Source organism: Podarcis bocagei (assembly GCF_964188305.1).
Source record: "Podarcis bocagei genome assembly, chromosome: 4".
Lineage (NCBI taxonomy): Eukaryota > Metazoa > Chordata > Lepidosauria > Squamata > Lacertidae > Podarcis > Podarcis bocagei.
The window spans coordinates 83,741,293-83,764,200 of record NC_138128.1 but is presented as its reverse complement, the minus strand read 5'-3'; the positions used below and the strand labels follow the sequence as shown (position 1 = coordinate 83,764,200).

The window sequence follows — 22,908 nt, the reverse complement described above, 5'->3', positions numbered from 1 at the left end:
ATAAATTTTGAGTAAGGCAACTGAAACACCATGCTACAAACTATCCTCTCAACTGTAAATCGTATGCTTGCTATTTTACTGATGATACTAAACGCTTCCTTTCTGTAGAAACCTCAGAGTTGTTTACATGGGATATATGTCATCTTCCATCTAGGCATTGGCCAGGGTGCATACTCATTGAGTGCTTCCACATACGTAGTGTTGTATGTACAACATAGTGTTGTACTGCTACACTTCAAACACTGTGCACTGGTTTATTGTGAGATCCACAGCTCTTATTTGATACTGCACCACATCAAACAAGGATACTATATGGGGAGGTGATGCAGAAGTTTTGGAATTTGCAAAACGGGGTGGTTGTTCAGTTTGCCTGTTATCTCTACGCAGCGAAGTAACAAAGCCATTTAATGCAGCAAACACATCTTTTAAAAATTCATTTTTTATGCATTCATACGGAGCACGTGGCAATTCACAAGAATGTTTTTATGCGAGTGAATTTTATTGAGTCTATTACGAGTTTAAATGCTGCAAGCTCTGTGCACCATGGTTTGTGACCTTGTCATGTGCAAGTGCAATGGTAAACAAGCTTATTCAAAACTGGGCTGGATTAAGTTTAGGGTATCAGTTCTTAGTGTTCTTGTTTATCGCTACTGGGTTGCTTTGGCAGGGCGGGGCTCTTTAGAGTTGGCAAACAAAGCCTGACACAAACAAGAGAGGCACGCAGGGTGAGGTGGCAGCATGGAACGTGCAGGAAATGCCCTCCAGGAGCAATTAGCAGCAGGTAGCTAAGTATGCAGCCTCAGAGGGCACCTAGGGGAGATACCTCTGTATATTATAAAGTTTCATGACATTATTAGTATTTGAGTCTGAATTATGCATAATGATAATGCAGTCCTATGTATATTTAACAGTGAGGGGGAAACTCCCACTGAATTTGAGCTTCCTCCTAAGTAAAAAATACATTTAATTCGCTGGTGCAAAACAAACAGTGCAAATAAAGGACGTGTCTTTTAACAATAGGAATTAAGGGCACATCCGCTTGACAAATGGAAAGATGGTTTTCAAAGCTGCCATGAAACTCAAGCAGGGAATCCTGAGAACTGTAGTTCTGTGAAACAGCTCAGGGTTACTCCTAATTACCAATAATAACTAGTTCCAAGTTAGTTTACATTTTCAGTGCAAAGGATGCTTTTATTTTAAAGGAAAAGCCTTCATTTTAAAAATTTAACCTCTCAGTTCCTTTTAAAAAAATTAATAAATTTCCCCTTCTGTTACTTTAAATGTTCTGTTTTTAATTTAGTAAAAGGCACATTATATGTAGCTTTTTTAAAAATCTTTTTTTTTTTTTAGAAAAGAATTCATTGTGGAACTTTAAGCTTTAGTACTGTATAATAAGATGCAGTAATGGTCTCAATGAGGCAGTAACTTTATTTAGCTCTTCTCAGTCAGCTGTGAATATAAAAGCTATCAGTGAAAATCAGGTTTGTGGGTTCTGTGGTCATATCAACAGAGTTTAGTCAGTTTAACAGTCATTCCTTCCTCCCTTTGGGATCTTGGCACCAGACGTTCTGTGAGGGGGATCTCTTAAAGACTGTCAACACCCTCACTAAACTCAATTTCCCAGGATTCTGTGGGGGAAGCCATTGATCGTTAAACTGACTGGGGCTTTTTTATAGTATAGGATGATATCCCCTTACAGTGTGAGCCAATCAATGGCTAGTCAGAAGTGAATATACATATGTGAATGTTCTGTATTCACTGGAGCATGCACTCAAGGCAGTGTAAACAGGACTGTGAGCCACGTAAGACTGTAATCCAACTCCCTGGCTGGCAGCAGCAGAGCTCTGACAGAGCAACATAACCGCTACCATACCCTCCAAGTGTCCCGATTTTCAATGGACAGTCCTGAAATTACAAAAACCATCCCAGCTTCTGATTTGATCCTGGAATGTCTCCATTTCCCCTGCCAGTGCTGCTGTCAAGCTAGGGGAGGAGGATGAGCCAGCGCTTGTCCCTAGATGTAGCAGTGGCGACAGTAGCACAAGGGAGCACCCTGTTGCATCTCCATGGCAGCCACCGCTGGCCTACTCCCTTGAACCAAAAACAAACCCCTGTGTTGCAATAAGAACCAATCACAGCAATACAAACACAAGACATAGGCTAATAGTAGAGAATATATAATAGAATAATGATATCATTCAAATTATAGGAAGAAGCCAATCAAAGTTCATATGTACAATATAACAGAGTGGTAGCGAGGACCGTCAAGCCGTGTGTTCAAAACAGATGTCTAATGACAGTCTCTCAATAGTCTTTCAAAAGTTTCAATGGAAGATGTCTCAAAAGCCTCAAAAGGACAGTGTCTCCGGAATGATACAGTGGTACCTCTGGTTACGTAGTTAATTCATTCCGGAGGTCCGTTCTTAACCTGAAACTGTTCTTAACCTGAGGTACCACTTTAGCTAATGGGGTCTGCCGCTGCACCGCTGCCGCATGATTTCTGTTCTCATCCTGAAGCAAAGTTCTTAACCTCAAGCACTATTTCTGGTTTAGTGGAGTCTGTAACCTGAAGTGTCTGTAACCTGAAGCGTATCTAACCCGAGGTTCCACTGTACTACTGTTTCATAATAGTCTTCATCAGCCGATATTTTTCAACAGAATATGTAAGTAAGATTCATGCTAAGGATCCGTGCTCACTAGATAGTGTAGCTGCTGATCAACTATTAGCCTGCGTCTTGTGATTGGCCTCCTTCCTTGGGCAGCTGGAGAGTGGGCGAGGAGGAGGAGAGGTCGTGGCCCCCCCAGACTGACGTGACGTGCTGGCTCTGAGAGGCGGGTAGAGGGCAGGGTTGCCCTGGGCAGGAAGAAAGGGGGAGCAGAAGGAGTCTTGATTATTATTTTTTTTATAAAAGAAAATGCTTTGTGCGTCCATGTCAAGTCTTGCCCCTTTCCAAAATTTATTCATTGGTGTGTGTTTTTCTTTTTTGCAAATCTACCAAAGAATAAAATAAAATAAAATCGGGATCATTGAGTTTTCTCAGGACAAAGTCTGCTGTGTCCTATTGCTGTAGTGGGGGGGGCACTCTCCCTTCTTGCGACAGGAAATGCTGTACAGGTAGTGGTGCCTGTGGATGCTCCCAGCAGCACATTTCCCCCCACATGGGACTGGAGCAGTGGCGTAGCGTGGGGGGTGCAGGGGGGGCCAGCCGCACCGGGCGCAACATCTGGGGGTTAGGGTTAGGGGGCGCAAATCCACGGGTTAGGGGGCGCAAATTACTTGCCTTGCCCCGGGTGCTGACAACCCACGCTACGCCACTGGACTGGAGTATGAATTATTAGTCCCTGCATCCTTAGTTGGAAAGTGATGCTATCCCATTCCTGCTTGGGAGGAGGCTTTGTGAATAGTATCTGAAACATCGCTTCTCCACCCAGGATGCTGGGATATGATTCTAGTCCCAGTTCTGGGGGCAGGAGGAGGAGGAAAGGAAGAGATGGTTTTCAGGGAGAAATGCAACCTCTCCTTTCTCTTCACTTCCTACATTTTTTCCATGGTGGGGCAGGGAGCTTGGGAGGCAATGGCTCGCAGACTGAACACAGTTCTGCTTGCATCAGGCTGCAAGCCATCCTATGTTCCCCTTGTTCCTTCTTGTGAACATTTGTGGAGGGGTGTGTGTGTGTGTTTGCCTCTCCTCAAATGCTTGCAACTTTCCTACTAAAATTGTACCAGCGTAGCTGAATGTGCAAAACCCCTTATGTCAAGATGCAAGCACATGAATGTTTCAGCAAATCGGCAGAGACAACACAAAAGTCTGCTGATGTCAGTCTTTAAATTGGTATTTTGGGATGTTTATAAGCTTCCTCTTATTTAACATCAACATTCCCTTTGAAAGCTTTTCAAGCCACAAGACATCAGAAGCAGCAATGTGTTAAAGAAAACTAAAAACAACAAGGCTAGCAAGTCAGTTTAATAGTTCTGGCAGGCAACAGCAAAGCAACTTTCTTTATTTTCCCAGGTTAGATTTAAGCTGTTGCTTTCTTGTATAATTTTGAAGGATCCCATGTGTGAAAGTGACCATGAGACAGGCACAAACTGATAAAACTTAGGCACATGAGCCTTACGTTTACTAATACAACAATTTCAGAGCAAACCTCAGCAATGAAAGTTTCCAAAACACTGATCTGAGTCATTGCTTAACTCCATTTGCAGAAAATCCCCATAGAGGTGAGATTATCTTGCTCTGAAAGGATCAAATGCATTTATAAAACTATTATTTTGCAATGGATCCCTGGCTTGATTGGCCATATTCACAAAGTTCTGGAAACAGCTTTGCCTTTTCTGGATATGTGTTCCAGTGCTATACAGTATTAAAATCCTAGCAATAATGCTTTTAAAATAGCAACAACTTTTTGCTTCTCTGCTCTCTTGGCAATAGTGCTAAATACTTACACCATGTCTTCTAAGGTATCCCGCCTGAAAGACATGCAAATCAGCCATCCTTTCCAACTGCTTCTACTGTATGCTGCCCATTTAGTTAGATGCAATGTCTTGTGATCTTTACAAACAGTTTATTTTAAAAAGTTTTCAGAGCAGCCTGCCAGTTTGGCATATACACTAATAAACACAAGGCTACCTCTGACTTTCCAAACAAGATGTAATCCAATAAACAGATTATAGCATCCTGATTATTGTATTCTTGTCTATTTCCAGAACTCCTTACCCATGTCCAATTCCAGTGCATACAATACAAGCATCCCTTTGCAATAGTGTACAAGCAACAGTTGCCACCAGTGGCTTGATGCACCTTGCAATGTTTCCATGGGATGACAGTGCCATAAACAGTCTTCGTACAACTAATTTTGACTATTAAACAGCAAAGACTACCCAGTTTGCAAATAGTGGCTGATGGCCGCTACAAAAGTTGGGTGCCTTCCCCTCTCTCTACCCAATGGTGGCAAGAGCCATGGAGTTCCAGGCACTCACCCAGGGTCTGTGGTCCTTTGGGGAATTGAGACATGGCGGAGACTGTCATAGTTTTAAGAAATATGGTTGATTCACCTATTTACACCTTCAGTCTGCATAGAGGGAGTCCAGATCTTACAGCAGGATCATTTCAAGAGGGACTTGTATCCCACAGCAGTGCAACCATGGAGTCCATGGCATCTCTCCTAGCCTACATGCAGCCAACCTGCCCAACATGGATCCCAGTCCTTCTTCCTTTTCCTTCTTCCAAGCAACCCTTGCTAAAGACTCTTCCTATCACCTCATACCCAGTAACCCTGGCAACCTTCCAAACCCCTGTCTCTGGGCAGGGGGGAAGGACATTTTTCTTGCCTTGCCAATAGCCCTCAGTGGCCCTATATTGTTTCTTGATGGCCCTAGCTTGCCCAGGAATTACTCTGCAGTTTGTATTTCTCCCTTCACATCCCAAATAATCAAAATCCTGCCATTTATTAATTTCTTGGGGTTTGGGGGGGCGGGTCCCTCTTCCAAATCTATAACATGGCTAACATTGATCAGTGACCAATAGCTTCTCTTGTAACACAAAAGAGAGCTGTGTGGATGCAAAGTTTTTTTTCCTTTCCAAGATCTGAATGGCTGATGCTGCTAGTAAACTTCCATAGATATTATCTGTGCGACAGTGATGATCATACATTTCTCAACAGCCTTTGATGGCTTATGCAGGAAACCTTCCTTTGCATGGCGCACTGTGATAATGACCCGTGGACATAAGGGATGGATAATGACTGAGCAGAGCTCTTGAGCCAGGGCTCAGATAAAAAGTTGAAGGAAATCTTATCCAGATGCATCCTTTCACGGTTACAATCAATCTGAACCACCTTCCTGTCTCGGTCCCAGCCCTTTTCACAAAATATACACGGTTCCTCCAACCCAAATAATACATGAGACTAATGTTCTTTTCACATGTAGCTACAGCTACAGACATGTTATCCAAATGTGTCTTGAAATACAGACACCTGCAGACAAAATTATTATTCTGCTGAACATCAAACATCTCATTTAGAGGGAGAGGAGAGTGGGGATTTCTCACCCAGCCGCCTTTGTTTGACACCACATATTATGATTCCTCAGAGTCAGGAGTACATATACTGCTGATGGCAACTTTTCACACCACATAATCACAAGAAAATCCCCCTCCCCCACATGGAGCGCATTGCATTTTTGCAATTTAATCTTGAATATACCCAAGAGTGTATCGTCAAACCTTTATAGAAATCCCACTCATTACCAGAATGCTCACTGCTCCTCTGCCACCATGGAGACATGAAATTATACCTCTGCACAGCGTTCAACAATGGTCATCAAATATATGTAGAGCTACTTTCAAGGGCAGGCCTCCATAGTATACTCATCACAGGTATTAATGTCCCCCACATCTTCTATGTAATTAATAGCACCTGTAAATATATACGATGCCCTCTCATAAGGTCTCAATGATGCCAGCATCACCACCCTGTAAGGAACCTGAGTTCCGCCATGGAGATGCCCCATGACTCAAATAAGTGGGCATATTTATTGTTGTTATCTACCCAGAGGCAATGGAAGCAAGGTCTCCTTTGAAGGTGTAATGTATATTTGTAGCAGACTATCCCGCTAGCAGGAATTGCTGACCACTGTCCCATGTGAAAAAGGACCCAATTGCATCCTTTCTGTGAAGAACATTCCAAGTTCTGGACCTGGCCTATTCACTGGACTGCTGGCTGCTTCTGGGCAGGAAGTTGTATAAGAAAGCTTCCTGTGTCAACTCACTGGTGCTATGCTTCATCAGAAGGGTCTACCTGAGCTCTTGCCTTCAGTACTGCCTGGTAGCTCACTCTCTGATCCCGATTGCCCTTCCTTTCCTGTCTTCAGACACCTTCCCATGGTCCAGCCCTGATTCCTAGAAAATGTCAAGACCAAATCTTATCCCAGAATGCACCAACTATAAATTAGAACCCATTTTTTTACCTGTTTCAAAGCTGCCTGTTGACATGTGTTTTGTTAATTGAAGCAGTGTTGAGATATCAAGAGATAGAAATGTGGCATATGTCTGTTTAAACAAATTACTCATCTCCCATGTATACAGAAGCCCCCCTTCCAAACTTTCTTTCATATTTGTTCTGCTCGGCACTGATGTTTCTGCAAAAAAGCTAATCCATTATTCATCAACACCTCTGATTTTGGCCTAAAATCTGAATTAGAGATAATTGGAATCTCTTCCATTGTTTATGTTCACACATCAAGGATCATCTAGTCAGTGCTGTTATGCTTCATGTACTGAAGCTAATCTAATTTTTTGAAAAACGGTTTCCATAATGGAATTGTTGCATTTAGGCTTGCATCTGTCACCAAACAAAATTCAGAATTTGAATCGGTGAAGATGGTGGAAATAATCTCATTGGCGTTAATGGGATTTGCATCAGCATCATGACTGGATCAGTGCAGGAGGCTATAAAAAGACAACGAATGTTATGGCACCCAAGTGCCTAAGCTTTTGTAGGCTACTACTTGTTTGATCAAGTGTATAAAGTGGATCGGGATTGTTATGCATGTTTATTTTATTATGTGCATCCTTTCTCTCCAGGGACCATAGAGCAACATATCCAGGGGTTATCCCACTTTTATGCCCAGTGAAGTAAGGGAAGCCACCCACATTGGTTCATGGCTGACCATCTCTCACGTCTATCTATTATACCAGAGATGTTCAGACTTCATCCCTGCCAAGGAAACCCTGCACATCTGCTACACAACCTGTGTGAGGTACAGAGAATTCTTGGGGAAGAGGTTATGTGTTTTGTGCATTCTGTCAATGCCAATTGCTGGCCAAATGTGTTGGGACTCACTGGAGCTACATGATAAGTACATGAGCTAATAAATGCAAGCAACACAAGGGATGGGAACCTGTGGTCCTCCAGATTTTGTTGGACCACATTTCCCATCAACCCTACTCACTGGCCATGCTGATGAAAGTTTTAATCAAAACCATTGGGAGGGCCACCATTTCGCCATCCCTGCTGTAGGAGAAGACCAGTAGTATTTGAGAAACTGCCTTTCAGTAAAGTTTGTTCACCGTTACTGATCTTGATCAGCTACTGAGAAAACTCAGGGTCCCCTATAATACAGCTTGGAAACCACTTCACCCCACAAAGCTGGCTCTCTGTATCCTGCACATACACACTGTAGACAAAAGGGTGGAATGACTAGCAAGGTGAGAACTACAGAGAGCAGAATCCACTCTGATTAGCAGTGTGCTAAAGGGTTACAAAACTGGAGTGATCCTGAGCACATGATCCTGTAAGCTGTTCCCCTACGACCTTTTTGTTTTGGTTGTGGGCTATCATTTGCATCTCGAGCTAAGTATGTTGATGGCTTGCACAACAGCACTCCACTCAGAATCAGCTCAGTCAACGGTATCCATACCAACCAAGACCATATGCCCGTAAGCTATACCAGCAAAGCTGCACCCTTCCCCCTTCCAACTCCATACACACATATGTGCCATTCCAGGAATCTTAAGATTTGACAATAAAAGGCTATTACCTTTCTCCAAGAACATATTATTTGAAGAGACAAGGCAAATGCCTCTGTCGCCCACTCAAAACTTCAATTCCTGCTATTACAAAAGAGAATCACCTCTCTCACCTCTTGTTCACTCTAGTTTCTCTGGTTAGACAACTGAAAAGGGGATAGCCATTAGAATTTTATTGATTCACTATTTCTGTATGGGTACACATAGCCTTTCTGTGCATGGTCCTTTTCAGACAACTTTTAAAGGAGAAGAAATAAAGAAAACTTCTTAGAACAAGTCACAAAGACAGAAAACTCATTCTCCTATTTTCCAGGCTCAGTCTCTTCCTCTAAAAGAAATACTTTGCTTCTATTGGATTTTCTTCTGCTAATGTTAAATGTGCACATTGTATGATTGTGTGGTATTTGGAGCTGGCATTGCACCATTTCTCTGTTTTTACACTGGTGCAAGCATCCTTGATTGCAGCAAAGTTGTTGGCACCTGTCTATCTTGAGACACAATGGAGTACATTTCTGGGGGAGAAGTCAAAACTGCTGTGTTAACAGGACCAAAGTGACCTCCCCAGGGTGCAAGCCTGGGAAGTGTGCATGGAGGTCCTGGGCTGCCCAGATGGCAAGACCCCCCTCTTGGCAGAGCAATTCATTTGGCACCAGCATGGCTGCATGGCCACTGGAATGAGGTGTATAATGTGCCATCCATCTTAGGGCCTCCACTCCAGATTTGGTAGGGTTTGCTCCTTAGCCTTTTCTTCTCCCAAAGATGTCCCTCAAGGCTGTGGAGGTTTAGGGTCAGTTTTCCTTCTCCTAAGTGGGCTGTTTTCCCAGGCTGACAAGTCTCATCAAAATAAAGAAGAAGAATATAGGATGCAACAGTTCATGGGGGTACACTAGGCAGTTTCTGCTATTGGACTAAGTACTTCCTCTGAATAGAGAAGCAGCTGCACTATTGCTCAGTAGTCTGGTTCTTAAGTTATGCAAGTGGTGTGATTACTGCTCCCCATAGCTGCTTTCCACCCTGCTCCTGTATTGGATGAAGGGCATGTTTATGCAGCTAAAAGCTCATCAGCATCACCTTCTTAACTCAGCCTTTGTTGCTGGTGTGGTTCTTCTCATGTGATCCTGCATCTCTTTGTGGTTCATCCATTCCTACATTACTGGAGTGATGTGGAACCTAGGACCTGGTTTTCTGTACCAACTGGTTCATCTTGTTGTTTCCAACAGCGGCCAGTCTGGTACCTCCCCTGTTGATTGTCTCGATATGGAATACAGAGGTATAGCACTTCTTTTATTACCTGACCTCTATGCATACTCCCACACACACTTCATTTCCAGCAGATCTAGGGGAAAAACATTAAACATTAAAATCTCAAACAGGATGCTGACCACCTAGGCTGTTGACATTCTTAGATAACCCCTCTCTCGCTAACTAGACTTAATCTAAGAATGTCAGCTGCCTAGGTGGTGAGCTTCCTGTTTGAGAAATTGACTAGAGCTTCAACAGAAAAGCTTGCCAAGTCTGCTGAAAAGTCAGTCTCCATGGACAGACTCAAGACCTATTGCATTCATCAACCTCTGGGGAAGCACCATTCTAGCAAATCCCTCACCCTGTGGGACTCAGGCATGACTAAATTTTGCTGAAAATATAGCCACTTTTAACTAATGTTTATGTAATTTCTGCTGATGGAATTATCTGAGGAGGGAAACTATTTCTATATGTATCACCACTTTTCTCTCAAATCTCCCTTGGTTCTGCCACCATCAGATGTCAGAAAAAAGAAAAAGGAAGATGGGGGGGGGGACGCCAGTTGCAGCATGTCTCTAAAATCTAACATTTTTCAATGCTCCTGTTAAAATAAGTATTTAGGCTATTGTTTGTTCTCTTGAAGGCATTAATGCTCATTGCCAAGATTAGAGAAAATATAGTAGACATCAGTGCTTCTGCATCCCTTTAAGGGGCTGGTATGTGATGTATTACAATGGATTTGCAAATGCAGAGCAGTGGCTATAAACACTTACTCAAGGGACTATTCATGTCTCAGCCCATCTGAAACTGGCACACTCAGAGAATGTGGGTTTTATATAAACAAGCTATATATAGATAAATGCAGCTTGTCCTTTACTCTTCTCCTTTCTCCTGTGAGGTTTTTGGAAAACCAAGTGAGGCTTCTTGCCATCTGTGTAGTACGTACACCCTTCAGGATTGCATGCAAGCTTTGGCACTGAGGGTTGAGAGATGTGAGCACTGTGCTCATGTAGTAGTAGTAGTAGTAGTAGTAGTAGTAGTAGTAGTAGTAATAACAATAATTTTATTATTTATACGCTGCCCATCTGGTTGGGTTGCCCCAGCCACTCTGGGCAGCTTCCAACACACATAAAAACATAATAAAATATCAAACATTAAAAATAATGCAAGTAAACCCATTATGCTTTCTGGGTTCAGAAAGTAGCATTTTTGGTGTTTAAAGCACTCTCTCAATTCGGATCTTAAAGCACTTTTAAGGGTATTGCTCCTTAATTTAGCATCAGTTTTAAGGCAGTGCAGGTGCCCCCACCGACACTGCTCAGGGCACTGAGCCAAGGGGGCACAAACTTGAGAAGATCCATAATTGAGAAGATCCACTTTTGGCTTCACATAGGGCGTTAAAGATTGCCAAAGTCTGCCCCTGCCTTAACCTCTCCCTGTTAAGTTGCAAACTCTCGAATCGGCACCAGTTCCCTGACTTAACCCTGTATTTCCCCTTTGGCTAATGGCAGGTCCCATTTGGATTGGGGCAGTGGAATGGAATCCTAGAGTTAGAGTCCCCTACTCCCTGCCCACAGTAGCCCCAATCCAAATCTGGAGCCCCTGCAGCTGCTTTCTCTACAATAAAAATACAGCAAGCATTTCAATCACATATATAGTGTACCCTCAGACTTCCATGCATTACATACCAACAAACAGAGGTTTGCCAGTTAATACACATTAATCTGTGTACTCACTCTGGTTTATTTTGCACCCAGTGTGCTCCACCACTGATTTGGAAATTGTGTACACACAATGTTAACTACAATCCACATCTACTGTTTTTTGTTTTAAATGAAATGCTATGCTTTGATGCATGGTACCCTGAGCCAGTGCCAATACTAATTGGAAAAAAAGTTATGTTTGAAGTTGCCCTTAGACCCGCCCCAACTGATACAAGAATACAGTGGTACCTTGGGTTAAGAACCTAATTCGTTTTGGAGGTCTGTTCTTAACCTGAAACTGTTCTTAACCTGAAGCACCACTTAAGCTAATGGGGCCTCCTGCTGCTGCACGATTTCTGTTCTCATCCTGAAGCAAAGTTCTTAATCCGAGGTAATATTTCTGGCTTAGTGGAGTCTGTAACCTGAAGCGTATGTAACCTGAAGCATATGTAACCCGAGGTACCACTGTAATAACACCAGTCTATTTTTTGTGGGCTGTTTTAAAAATTATTGCGTAATGAGCTTAAAACACTTTGAACACTTGAAATGTGCCGCAAAAACATTAAATAGTATTATTTTCAAGGTGCAGTTTACCAAGGCTTCCTTCTTAGCTATTGCCATGGGTGATGTCAGAGGGTGGGAGGGCAAGCGCCCCCCAAAGGAGCTCCCCACACTTGCCTCCTCCATTTTTGGACTCCTGTCATTAACATATACTACTATTTTTCTTCCAGAGTCCTTAACATGTTGTAGCAGGACACAACTCCCTCACTTCTGTGTCCCCCGAAAATTTCTTTCTTTTGCTGCCACCAGCTATCATAAAAGCTCTTGTCATTAATATGCTCGTTACTTTTAACAGTGATACTGTTTTAGTTGCTACGGGGGGAGAATAACATTCACAAATCTAGAAGGAAGAGTCTTACTGTCTTTTGTCCGGAGGAATCCCTGTGTGCCATAGTTAGAGCAGTAACTAGAGGGTGGGGGAGTTTAAATCTTGGAAATCCCCCCAGAAACCTGGCACGAGCACACAGCTAGACAGGCTCCTATTTAGTCTGCTTGCATCCGATTCTTTAGCCTCAAGCAAAACTACGTACAGAACAACCATTCAAAACAGAGACAAATAACTGCTTACCTTTCTGGCTACCTCCTCCAGCCAAATATCTGTCCTACAGATTATCTGGGACCACCCGGCGAAGTTTTTCTGCAGCCCATCCTTCCTGCCAACCTGCTAGCAACTTCAGGTTCTTGTTTTGCAAAAAGGAGCAGGCAAGCAGCGGGCTCTAAGCCAAGCCAGGGAGCTGAACGGCTTTTCCTGCTGGCATGTGTTCAGTGGATCTGAAGTCATTAACGAGAGAGGAATCTGTCCACCTTCTGAAATCTCCTGAGGCTTCTTGCCCAAGCGCACTATCTGCAAATCTCTCTGGTTCTCTCCCCACCCCCCCCGCCCTCCTCGCTGTAATTTTGCACAGTTTTCCTCCGCCCCTGCCAAATCAAACGCGACGAAATGGCAATTTTTCTTGCTTACTACACTTGTTGATTCAGGAATGTTGTCTTTTGTTGCCACTTTTTTCTCCCTCAAAGAAGGAAAAATGTCTTGCACTGTGGGAGAAGCTTAGGAAAGGGAAAAAAAGGGCTGAAAATAACGCTCTACAGTGCCACCCTATGCACGTTTACTCAGATGTAAGTTTCCACGGATTTCCATAGGATTTACTCTCTAGAGTATGAGGTTGCAGCCTAAAACCATGAGCAAGAGTATTTGTATAACATGGTTACGTGGGGGAAAAGGGCACATTCTAAGATTTTCTTCCTGCTTTGGGCTTCTGATATTCCCTCAAAGTTAAGCTACTGCAACAGCTTTTATGATGCAAATATAGCGAGCGAAGACAGCGTCATGGGAACAGATTTTGGGATTTTGGTGGTTAACCTGTTGAGTAGGTAATAAGTAAACAGGGCTAAGTAAACAGGGGTTCCCCCATTTGGAAGCATTTCTCCCCATTTCCTAATTTGTAAGACCTGCCTATTAAAGGTAGGCAAGCTATATCCTTTGGGTGGCGAGCTATATACTTCTGTAATAAATATACAAGCAGATAGTTTTAAAAAATTGATCCCCTTGTCAGAATTTCTCATTGATCCTTCAAGAGGGAAATCTGTTTGATGTAAGGTTCAGGAGTGTGGGTTAGTTCCCAGGCACTGCAATCCTCGGCTTACACAGTCTCGCTTACTCCGAATCCGGCGTGCTCCCACCAGTGGTGTTTGAAGCCAAATACGCACGATGTTAGCCACAATCAATCCGTCTCTTGCAGCTTCTTGTTTGATGTGCTTTCTCTCAGAGCAGCTTGTGTCTGATTAGAAAATGGAAGCTGTGGTTAAGCTGAGGTGTGTACAGTCCAGGCAGCCATTGCACACGTGCGGATGATACCACACGCTTCGGTGAATTAGAACTGGGTGTGGGGAAACCAGTCATGTAATGAGCATCGAGGGGAAATATCCTCGTCCCCCTTTAAGCACATAACGCCCCCTAACCGCATTTATTCAGAAGTAAATTCCACTTTTTTCTTCCCCCACACCTTTTGATTTCTCTTTTGATTTAATCTTCTTGTTGTCTGTGTTTTGAGTTTTGCTTGCCTCAAGGGATTTTTACTTATTTCATTTATCAGCCATAGCCTGCCTTATCAATTATGACTTTATAAGAGTCATTTTGTGTGGCTGTTTCATATACAATACTGTCTAGTTAGTGTACACACCAACCCATTTGTAGCACAAAAATGTGTTGTTGTTTTCTGAATTAGGGCTTACTCATTCTTGTCGTCATGAAGCATGCTGCTTTTGTTCTAGAGTGATTCCAGATTGTGGCATTAACAAGGGTGGATGTGGTTACTTGATGCACATTTGAAACCCCCGCCTTTATTGGATTATCCACACCTTCCCCTCCCTGCACGTGTCCCAGGTGAATGAAGAAAGAAGAGGTGATTGTGACTTTACTGTGGGTCCACACACAATAGCATTGGGCAGGTGTGGACCTCCCCCACATTGTTGGGACGACCCCCCATCTGTTTTCAAATGTGGGGTAATACAAAATCAATTTGCAATGAACTTTTATTTGTTGGAATGAAACCAGTTTCTCAACAATATATTTTCAGGAGCAAAAAATATACAGATTGTGTGTGGATGACAGACAAAAATCAGTCTCTCTTGATTCTAGAATAAAATGGTGGGTGTATACTAGGGATGGGTGATAAATCAATATATTGTCCCAAACTGGATTGAAGTCCATATTGTGATATTGGTTTCATAATGTTTGACCTGCTTACTTTATTGGAGCTCAATAAAGCAAACTCATTGTTACAACCCTTACAGACTGGGGGTGCTCTGAGGTGCACAACAATTTACAATGTAAAATTCAGAACAAACAAAACCAAAGAGAGGAAACGAGATCCTTTTTAGTTCTTATTTCCCATCCCTGCAAACCAACTTTAAAGATGCCTAGCATAAAAACCTCTGGACCTATTTCTAATTTGTCAGGTTTCCTTCCCATGTTTATTTCCCAATAACAATGTGTTATGGGAAGTTTTGTTTTTTGACTTGGTTTTGGCCTCAAACCCCAAGCCAAATCAGGCAGCCTTCAGATCAAGGCATGTTGTTTTCTGAAGTGCCACATCAAGTCTGAACCAAATCTTGAGGTCATTGCATACCTGCTACTTGTAGAAATCCCCTTTTAATGAAAGGTGAGCTGTCAGGAAGCAGAATTCTGTGCCCAGTACTGCACATTTGTTCCCCAGAGCCCTGGAGAATTGTGGTATAGACATATCCTGAGTTACATCTTGCTTAACTCAGCAATTTAACAATTCATAACATTTCCCCCCCTAGGTTTATGTGGTCAGTTTGTTTTCACAATGGGAAGAATGTAAGAAACAGCTTCATTTTCTGGTGGGGGTACCATGCATTAACTGAGTTTGTTTTCTTCCATGGCTCCAAGTAGGCTCAAAATGTCATCTCTAACTGTGCATAATGTGCCATTTTCTTACTGCTAAAACTAGTACTGTGTCCTTCCCACAACATTTACTTAGTGCTAAGAAAATAACACATTTACACATGCTGAGATGAAATTTCGGCCAGACACTTTTGCCTTGCGTCTCTGCACCCTTTCTGTAAAAATTAAGCAACATCTTCAGCTTATTAACAATGGTTTCTGGTGAAGGCCCTCATTCTAATAAGTGGAAGAATGTCCTTGAAAATTTGAATGCAGTGGGCCCACAGTCTAGATCAATTCAATCTGGAGTGTGGCCACTTTGTTTGTTTAATGTAGGAGACTATCCAGAGATTAAACAGCTCTCCCTGGCATCTAAAATTTTATTTCGACTTTTGGGGGGAAATGCTGTTAATTGATTGGGGCCCCATTTCATATCTACACTTAATGACATATAAAGTATGCCAGGTTTGTATATCAAATAAGCAGTTATCATGCCTGTTCCAGGGGTTTTTTCGAGTGCAGTCGTAGCTCTTTAGGAACCAAAGACAGCTGACAACAGCTATGTCTTTTCAATGAAATATCACATCCTTCAGTGAACCATGGACTATTTTTTTGTTGAATGTACACAAACAATGTGAAAAGGCTAAAGCAGAAGGCAACCATTTCTTTGTTTTAGTCTTAGCCCATAATAAAAATGCCATTAAAACAAGGTAATAACAGGAGCTAATAAAAGTACTAAGCGTATTTCTAATACAACAAGCCCTTAAATCAAACTCTGTTATGTATTGACCAGAGCCAAGGGAAGGGAAGTCATTTGGCTGGAGCTGGTGGGAGTCATAGTCTAAAACATCTGTGATCTTTCAACAATATAGCTAAAACATTTTATGGACATTCCAAATGATAGGGTAGTGAAACTGCATGGGTAGCCAATGTGATACCCTAGAGGTTGCTGGACTCCCATCATCCCTCACCACTGGCCATGCTGACTAGGACTGATTTGGAGTCCAGCAGCATCTAGATTGTGTCATGTTGGCTTCCCGCTGTTATAGTACTTTTCCTATTTATACTCTGCCCATCTGACTGGGTTGCTCTGGGTGGCTTTAAGCATATCTAAAGACACAATAAAACATTAAACATTAATAAAATTTCCCTATACAGGGCTGCCTTCAGACAGCTTAGGGGTCAGATAACACCATACCTTCCAACATTTATCAGATGAAAATAGGGATGTCCTAAGGAAAAGTGGGACATTTCAGGACCCAATCAGAAACCGGGATGGCTTCTGTAAATCCAGGACTGTCCCTGGAAAATAGGGACACTTGGAGGGTCTGCTAAGGTAGGTGAAGACATTGCTCAATAGATTGCTAGCAATGTGAGACAGCTTTCACTCCCATGTTGGTACATAAACACAGCATACTATGTTTACTTTGGAATTTGCCAGAGGGGCCAAATCTTTTTGGACGTGTACATTATCCTCCTTTTAAATTCAAGTTTTGCGGTAACTGCCCTAAAGCCAGTAAAATAATCTAGCGAGAAGCCATGCAATTAGACCATCTGCCAAGCCCTCTGCAGCCACGATATGTAAATTGACAAGCTAAATTGGCTTTGCTCCAATAAACAAAATTTTGGAAGCTTAAACCAAGAAAAGCAATAGCATTCTGTGGCTTTAATTATACGGTGTGTAACATCTCCCTGGTGGACTGAAGGCCTCTGTCCAAGACCATCAGCTGGGGGTGGTTGTTTTGTGTGCTGAGCTGCTAGCAGCAGTTCCTGCATCCAAACTTGCCAGTTCAAAATCCAAAATATAAAATGCAGGTCTAACAGCTCAATTATGATGCCTACATTAACAAATTTGGGCAAATTCCTAAACCTCATCTAGGACAAGATGAACGCAAACTAAGATTGTAGATATGCTGAAGATGCTTTCAGGTAATTAATCACCCTTAGTGTTTTAAAGTCTCTATGATATGGACCTTGTCTGATCTGTCTATCCTTCCTTGTACACATCTGAAAATGTTGGTGTCTAGAGTTCTGCTTCTTCTGAATCATACCAGCTCTTATATTCTAGCTACATGGAAGTCAGGGTGTAGGGATTTTCTCCTACCGTGGAGTACTTGACTAAGGAAGTATCTTATTCTATTAACTTCCTAAAGACCATAGTTGGTAACGTCCTCCTCTGTCTCTTTGTAAATTTAAAATAATAGACAAGAAGACTAGCAAGTAATTTTTTAAAGGGGGGGATATGAATTTGATACCACGTTATTAGACTAAATAAAATTGTCAATATGGTCTCCCATTTTCTAAAGAACCGTTTTAACAGGGGTGGGTGGAAATCCCCCCCCCCAAAAAAACCCAATGAAAGTGACATTTTAATTGCTATTAAGCTATTATGGCTGAACTTCAATTCTCAGCTCAGACCTACACCGTTTTGGTGGGAAGTCTATAATCCAAAGCCAGTGCTGGACTTAATAACGACAATACTTAGCGTTTACTTCAGGCTTCCCCATGTGATGCTCCCCAGATGTTTTGGAGTACAACTCTCATTATTCCTGACACTGGCTATTGTAATACGAAACATCTGCAGAGCACCAAGCTGTGGAAGACTGATTTCCATTGTGCTTTTGGACTGATCAAAGCACTCTGCGTGCATCAGATGTGGGGAACGTTTGTCAGCCTGAGGCCTGTAGGCCCTTGAGGGGAACCTTCTAGGGACTTCATGACATTGGTGTCTGGGGCCAGGGTCAAGAGCGGCTGAAGCAATCGCACTTTTCAGCTACCCCAAACCAGAGGTTTCTACAGACACACACATTTATGTCTCTGTCCTCCATCTAAGCAAGCAAGCAGACATTCCAGCTAGGCAAGAGCACTCGAGGAGGGACTGGAGAAGAAAGGGGTGGCCTGAGGGGGCCATGGTGTAGGGAGAGTCCCAAAGGCAGCCACACAGAGAGCCCTGGGAGATCACATTCTCTGGTCCTGACATTGAGGGAACCCTGTTAGGCAAGACAGTATCGCCTCCATAACGCAGATGGCACTTTCATAGGTTTTTTTAAAAATATAGTTTTTATGAACGATTTTCTTGGGTTACAAAAGTACATACATTGTCTCTATTTTCAGATCATAACGACCTTTCTACAGATCAGTTATATTCGATGTGAGACATTAATGTTGTATGCAGTAGGAAGTTGGGGAGAAGAGAGGCAGGGAGAGAAACCGGGGGAGAGGGAGTAGTAAACTTTCATTGTTTTACATAGTGTATGTGCAAAGTTCTTGTGTCAGCGTCACGTGGGTAGGTTCTCTTTCTATTCATTTATTAGTTGTCATTGGCAGTGAGAGAGGCTAGGGGGCACAGAGCATGGTTGGTTGCCTTCAGTTGACTAAATTTTGTTTGCGTGTGTGTGTGGGTAGATGGGCGTTGGGTGAAGTTAGCCATATCAGTTCATATGCTGTCAGCTTATTGTTGTTTTCTTGTTGGGCTGTGTGTGTAACAAAGGGGAGCCACACAGGGGTGAAGACGTCCTCTTCTATGTCTCCCTGTGTTCGTCTCGGTTTGTTGGTTAGCTTTTCTAGTAAGGCAGTTTCCCATACAGTTTGGTACCAGTGGTCCATGTTCACTCCTGAGCGAGCGCTCCCTCCAGTGTCTAGCTATGATGCTGTGGGCTGCTAAGAGTAGGTGGCTTATAGTTGAGTGTGAAATATGAACTTTAGGTGCTACACTACCTTGCCCGTATGCTACTGAAACCGGTGAGAGCTGGATTCTGATTCTCTTGGCCTGCATGAAGCTCATTGGGTGGCTTTGCCCAAGCCACTGTCTGTCAGGCTAACTTACCTCACAAGAGTGTGTTGCATTCAAACAGGCCACTCCTTTGAGGAAAGGTGCAATACAAATGTGATAAATATAAAATAAACACGGCATAGGCAACGATATTAAAGAAAGCAATAAATGCTAGTCCAGGAGGGTGCTTGATGCGAAATGTTTTCTGTGGTTTCTATGGTGACTGATTAGACTGCCTGGTGACTAACAGCATGAAATAGTGCTGCTGACTGAGAATAGTTGATTCCTATGGAGTCTGGGAATTGCATGCCAACTAGGTATTTGTTATCTGGAGTGATGTGCTTGTGTGTGTTAGTTTAGCCTGTGGGTACCTACCTACATGCTTATCTAGTTTAGTTTGAGATTGAAAGAGGAATGCTTCTAGGACCAAAGTCTCCTGCATTTTCTAAATTACACACACACACTCTCACACACAAACACGCAATGCTGTAACCTAATTCTCCCCTTTGTATTCCACAACATGTTTTGGAGAAACCCAAAATTAGATATAAAAGTTACCTTAAGGTAACAAAATTAGATACAAAGTTACCTATGTAATCTCAGTTGAAAACCACGGGGCTGATATCCTGATCATAAGGACGCTTTATGCTTTCTGACCTCAGACTTCCACTTTGCAGCCTGCTTGACCAAATCCTGCGCTGAACATAAGGTTCACACTGCAAATACACAGGTCCTGGAGGGGAGCCATAGTCCTCTCCTCTTTTTCACCTGGCTGCCCCAGTAAGGGCACTTGTAGGTATCTATCCAGCTTGCTTTCATACACATTTTGTCTCCTTCCCCTTGAGGAAACTTGACTTTCAAGCTTCTGCTTTATTTCTCCTTAGCTTTCTCAGCTAAGCCCACTATGAAGAGCAACTCTAAGAGGCATATCAAAAGCCCCTGAGGATGAGTGAGTTTGTGCTGAATTCAAAACAGAATCTCCCTGTACTCTTTCAAAGCCAAGCTGCATGCTTGAACAGGTCTGTGCAGCGGTGGATGCAGCGGGGAAATGTATTTAAGTCCCGCATTTCTGATTTCATTTTCCAAGAGCAGGAGGATAAGTTTGGGTTTTTTGGCCAAGTCTGTGGGTTGCAGGAGTGCAGTCACCTTTATTTGCATCTCTGTTTAGCATATGTGATCCTACATGTTTATAAGGGCTCATCCAGTTTTCCACTCATTCCCCTGGGAAAACCCCATTTTTACTACTGAATTGGAGCAAATGTCAGTGGGATTTTTTGCGGACTAATATTTCCACTAAAGGGTGGTTTTCCCCTGGGAAAGTGGTGGGGCAAACAGAAAACAACTTGGACCCATGCTCAGAAAGCACAGGACAAGCAAAATACCATTCAGACTTATGTTTTCTAGGCATGGAACAAGCGGAAGTACGGATGAATCCTTAGGAGAGGTTTTTTTCTGTCTCGCAGGTGAGCAGGGGTTCAAAATTGTGCTGGATCTGAGAAATACAGCCTGATCCCCTAACCAGCAGAAGTAAGAAGTCTCAATGATATTATTATAAAGAATAAAAATATGGACTTGATGACCCTCAAGGTCCCTTCCAACTCTACAGTTCTATGATTCAATTTTCTGATATCTTGCCTTTCAGCCCCCAAAGGCCACCATTTTAATTAATAACGCAGTGCACCCTGATGTGGTGAGGGTTGGTCACCAGGTTTCATGGGTCTACCCCACCAAATCTGGAGTCTGTTTTGATGCCTAATGAATCTAATCCAGTTGGCTACCCCTCCCCCTCAAGTCTCCCCCAGCTCCCCCTTTTTGTCTCCTACATTTCCCATGGGTCGTGGCAGCTCATGAGAACTGCCACAATGCTCCCACCAGCACCTCAAATCAAAGTGATGAGATCTACTTTCCTTAATAATACCTGGTCCTTTGAGCTCTAATCTTCAAGAACTCTGGGAAAATCGTAGAATTGCAGAGTTGGAAGGGACTATGAGGGTCATCTAGTTCAACCTCAAGCAATGCAAGAATCTTTCGTCCAAGGCGGGGCTCAAACCTACAACCCCAAGATTAAGAGTCTCATGCTCTACTGACTGAGCTAGAAGGGAAGATGTGAGTGTGTGTTGCTCCTGGACTTTGTTATCTGGTGTTCTGCGGGGACATCCTCCATTCACACATGGCAATCTGTCATCTTTCACCCCTTGTCAGTGAACTGCTCAGGTGAGACATCTGAAAGAATCCATAGCATGTCCTTTTTGGTCATATCTGAGCTGGCAGGGTTAGAAGGGAAGCATCTATCATCCCTCCCTCCCTCCCACCCCACACAACCTCCAATTTCTCTTAATATGCCTGCACAGGAAAGGCCAATTTGAAGTGTGATTGCTGTGAGCGTTTGCCTTATGGTTTGTTATTCCGCAGGTCAAAGGTGAAGGGTTGGGGCATTAATCAGCAAGCACAATGCAGAACAGAGATGCTAAGTGTGTCTAAAAAAAGAGAGCCTGCTGTCATGGGAACAACACATGAAAGAGAAGCCTTTTCAAGGATAACATTCACAAATGAGACAGCATACCTCAAATGTGCCTTTCAAGATGTGCACGCACATGTATGTGTATAATTGTTGATGCTTTAAAAAGAATTGGGAGCCCATCCTTTCAATTAGTTTATACATCTTGCTGCCTGAGGTGAAGCAACAAATGGTTATTACCCCGCTCTCCATCTTCCTGCAAGCCAAGGTACAAAGTACCAAAGACTAATTATTTTGGCATCTGGGACACAAGTACCCCTCTCACTCCCTGCAAATGTGACTACAGTGGTACCTCAGGTTACAGATGCTTCAGGTTACAGACTCCGCTAACCCAGAAATAGTACCTTGGGTTAAGAACTTAGCTTCAGGATGAGAACAGAAATCGTGTGCCGGCGGCACAGCAGCAGCAGCGGGAGGCCCCATTAGCTAAAGTGGTACCTCAGGTTAAGAACAGTTTCAGGTTAAGAATGGCCCTCCAGAACGAATTAAATTCTTAACCCAAGGTACCACTGTACTCCTACTCCCACCATTTGCTTCCCTCTCATGACACCCCAAATCAGCTGCAGGAGGCATATTCTCCACTCTGCCTAATGGTAGGGCCAGCCCTAGAAGCTGACAACCTGAGTACAGAACCTAACAAATATGCAATAAGACATGATTGGGATGTACCACTTGAAAGCATTATCTGCACACAGACAATTTGGTTTCTGCATCTTATGATGATTCACTTTATATTCCTTTTACTAGAAATAAAAGCTTATTTGCCACATCCATATGCTTCTCCTTTTCTCCCTCCCCACCTCATGTGAACAAGAAGCAAAGCTCAAGATGGAGTTATGTAGATAGGAGCAGGCTTGGATCGCAAGAGTGACCTGGAGTGCAAAGGAGGCTTAGTTGTCACTCCTACAATATCTTCAGTTGCTCCTCTTTCCCCTATAGAAGTGTATAATTGCCACTGAGACTTCTGGGAGGAAAGAGTTGCCCTTGAGGATGCTGAAGTAGTGGTTAAACTTGCCTTTCTTGTGGCCTGAAAGGCGGAGCGGGCTGCAAATTGCCTCCTGAGATTCAGGGATGCCCCGTACCTGTCTCCTTTGGAGTCCTTGTAGTAGCCAAGACACCCTCACACACTACAATGATAAACATTTTGTTATTCTCAAATTATAAAGCTAAGGGAGCAA

General features: G+C 43.0%; 1 protein-coding gene across 3 annotated transcripts in view; it reads right to left on the bottom strand.

The window, feature by feature from the left end:
- Nucleotides 1-22,908, bottom strand: part of RASGEF1A (RasGEF domain family member 1A) — a 224,136-nt gene that overhangs the window by 54,700 nt on the left and 146,528 nt on the right. Inside the window, exon 1 of one of the 3 annotated variants that reach the window (XM_081191331.1) lies at nucleotides 12,603-12,863. The exons of the other annotated variants lie outside the window; for them this stretch is intronic. The gene's annotated coding sequence lies outside the window, so the exon portion shown is untranslated. Of the gene's footprint in view, nucleotides 1-12,602; nucleotides 12,864-22,908 lie in introns of those variants that run through there. 3 annotated transcript variants of the gene reach the window in all.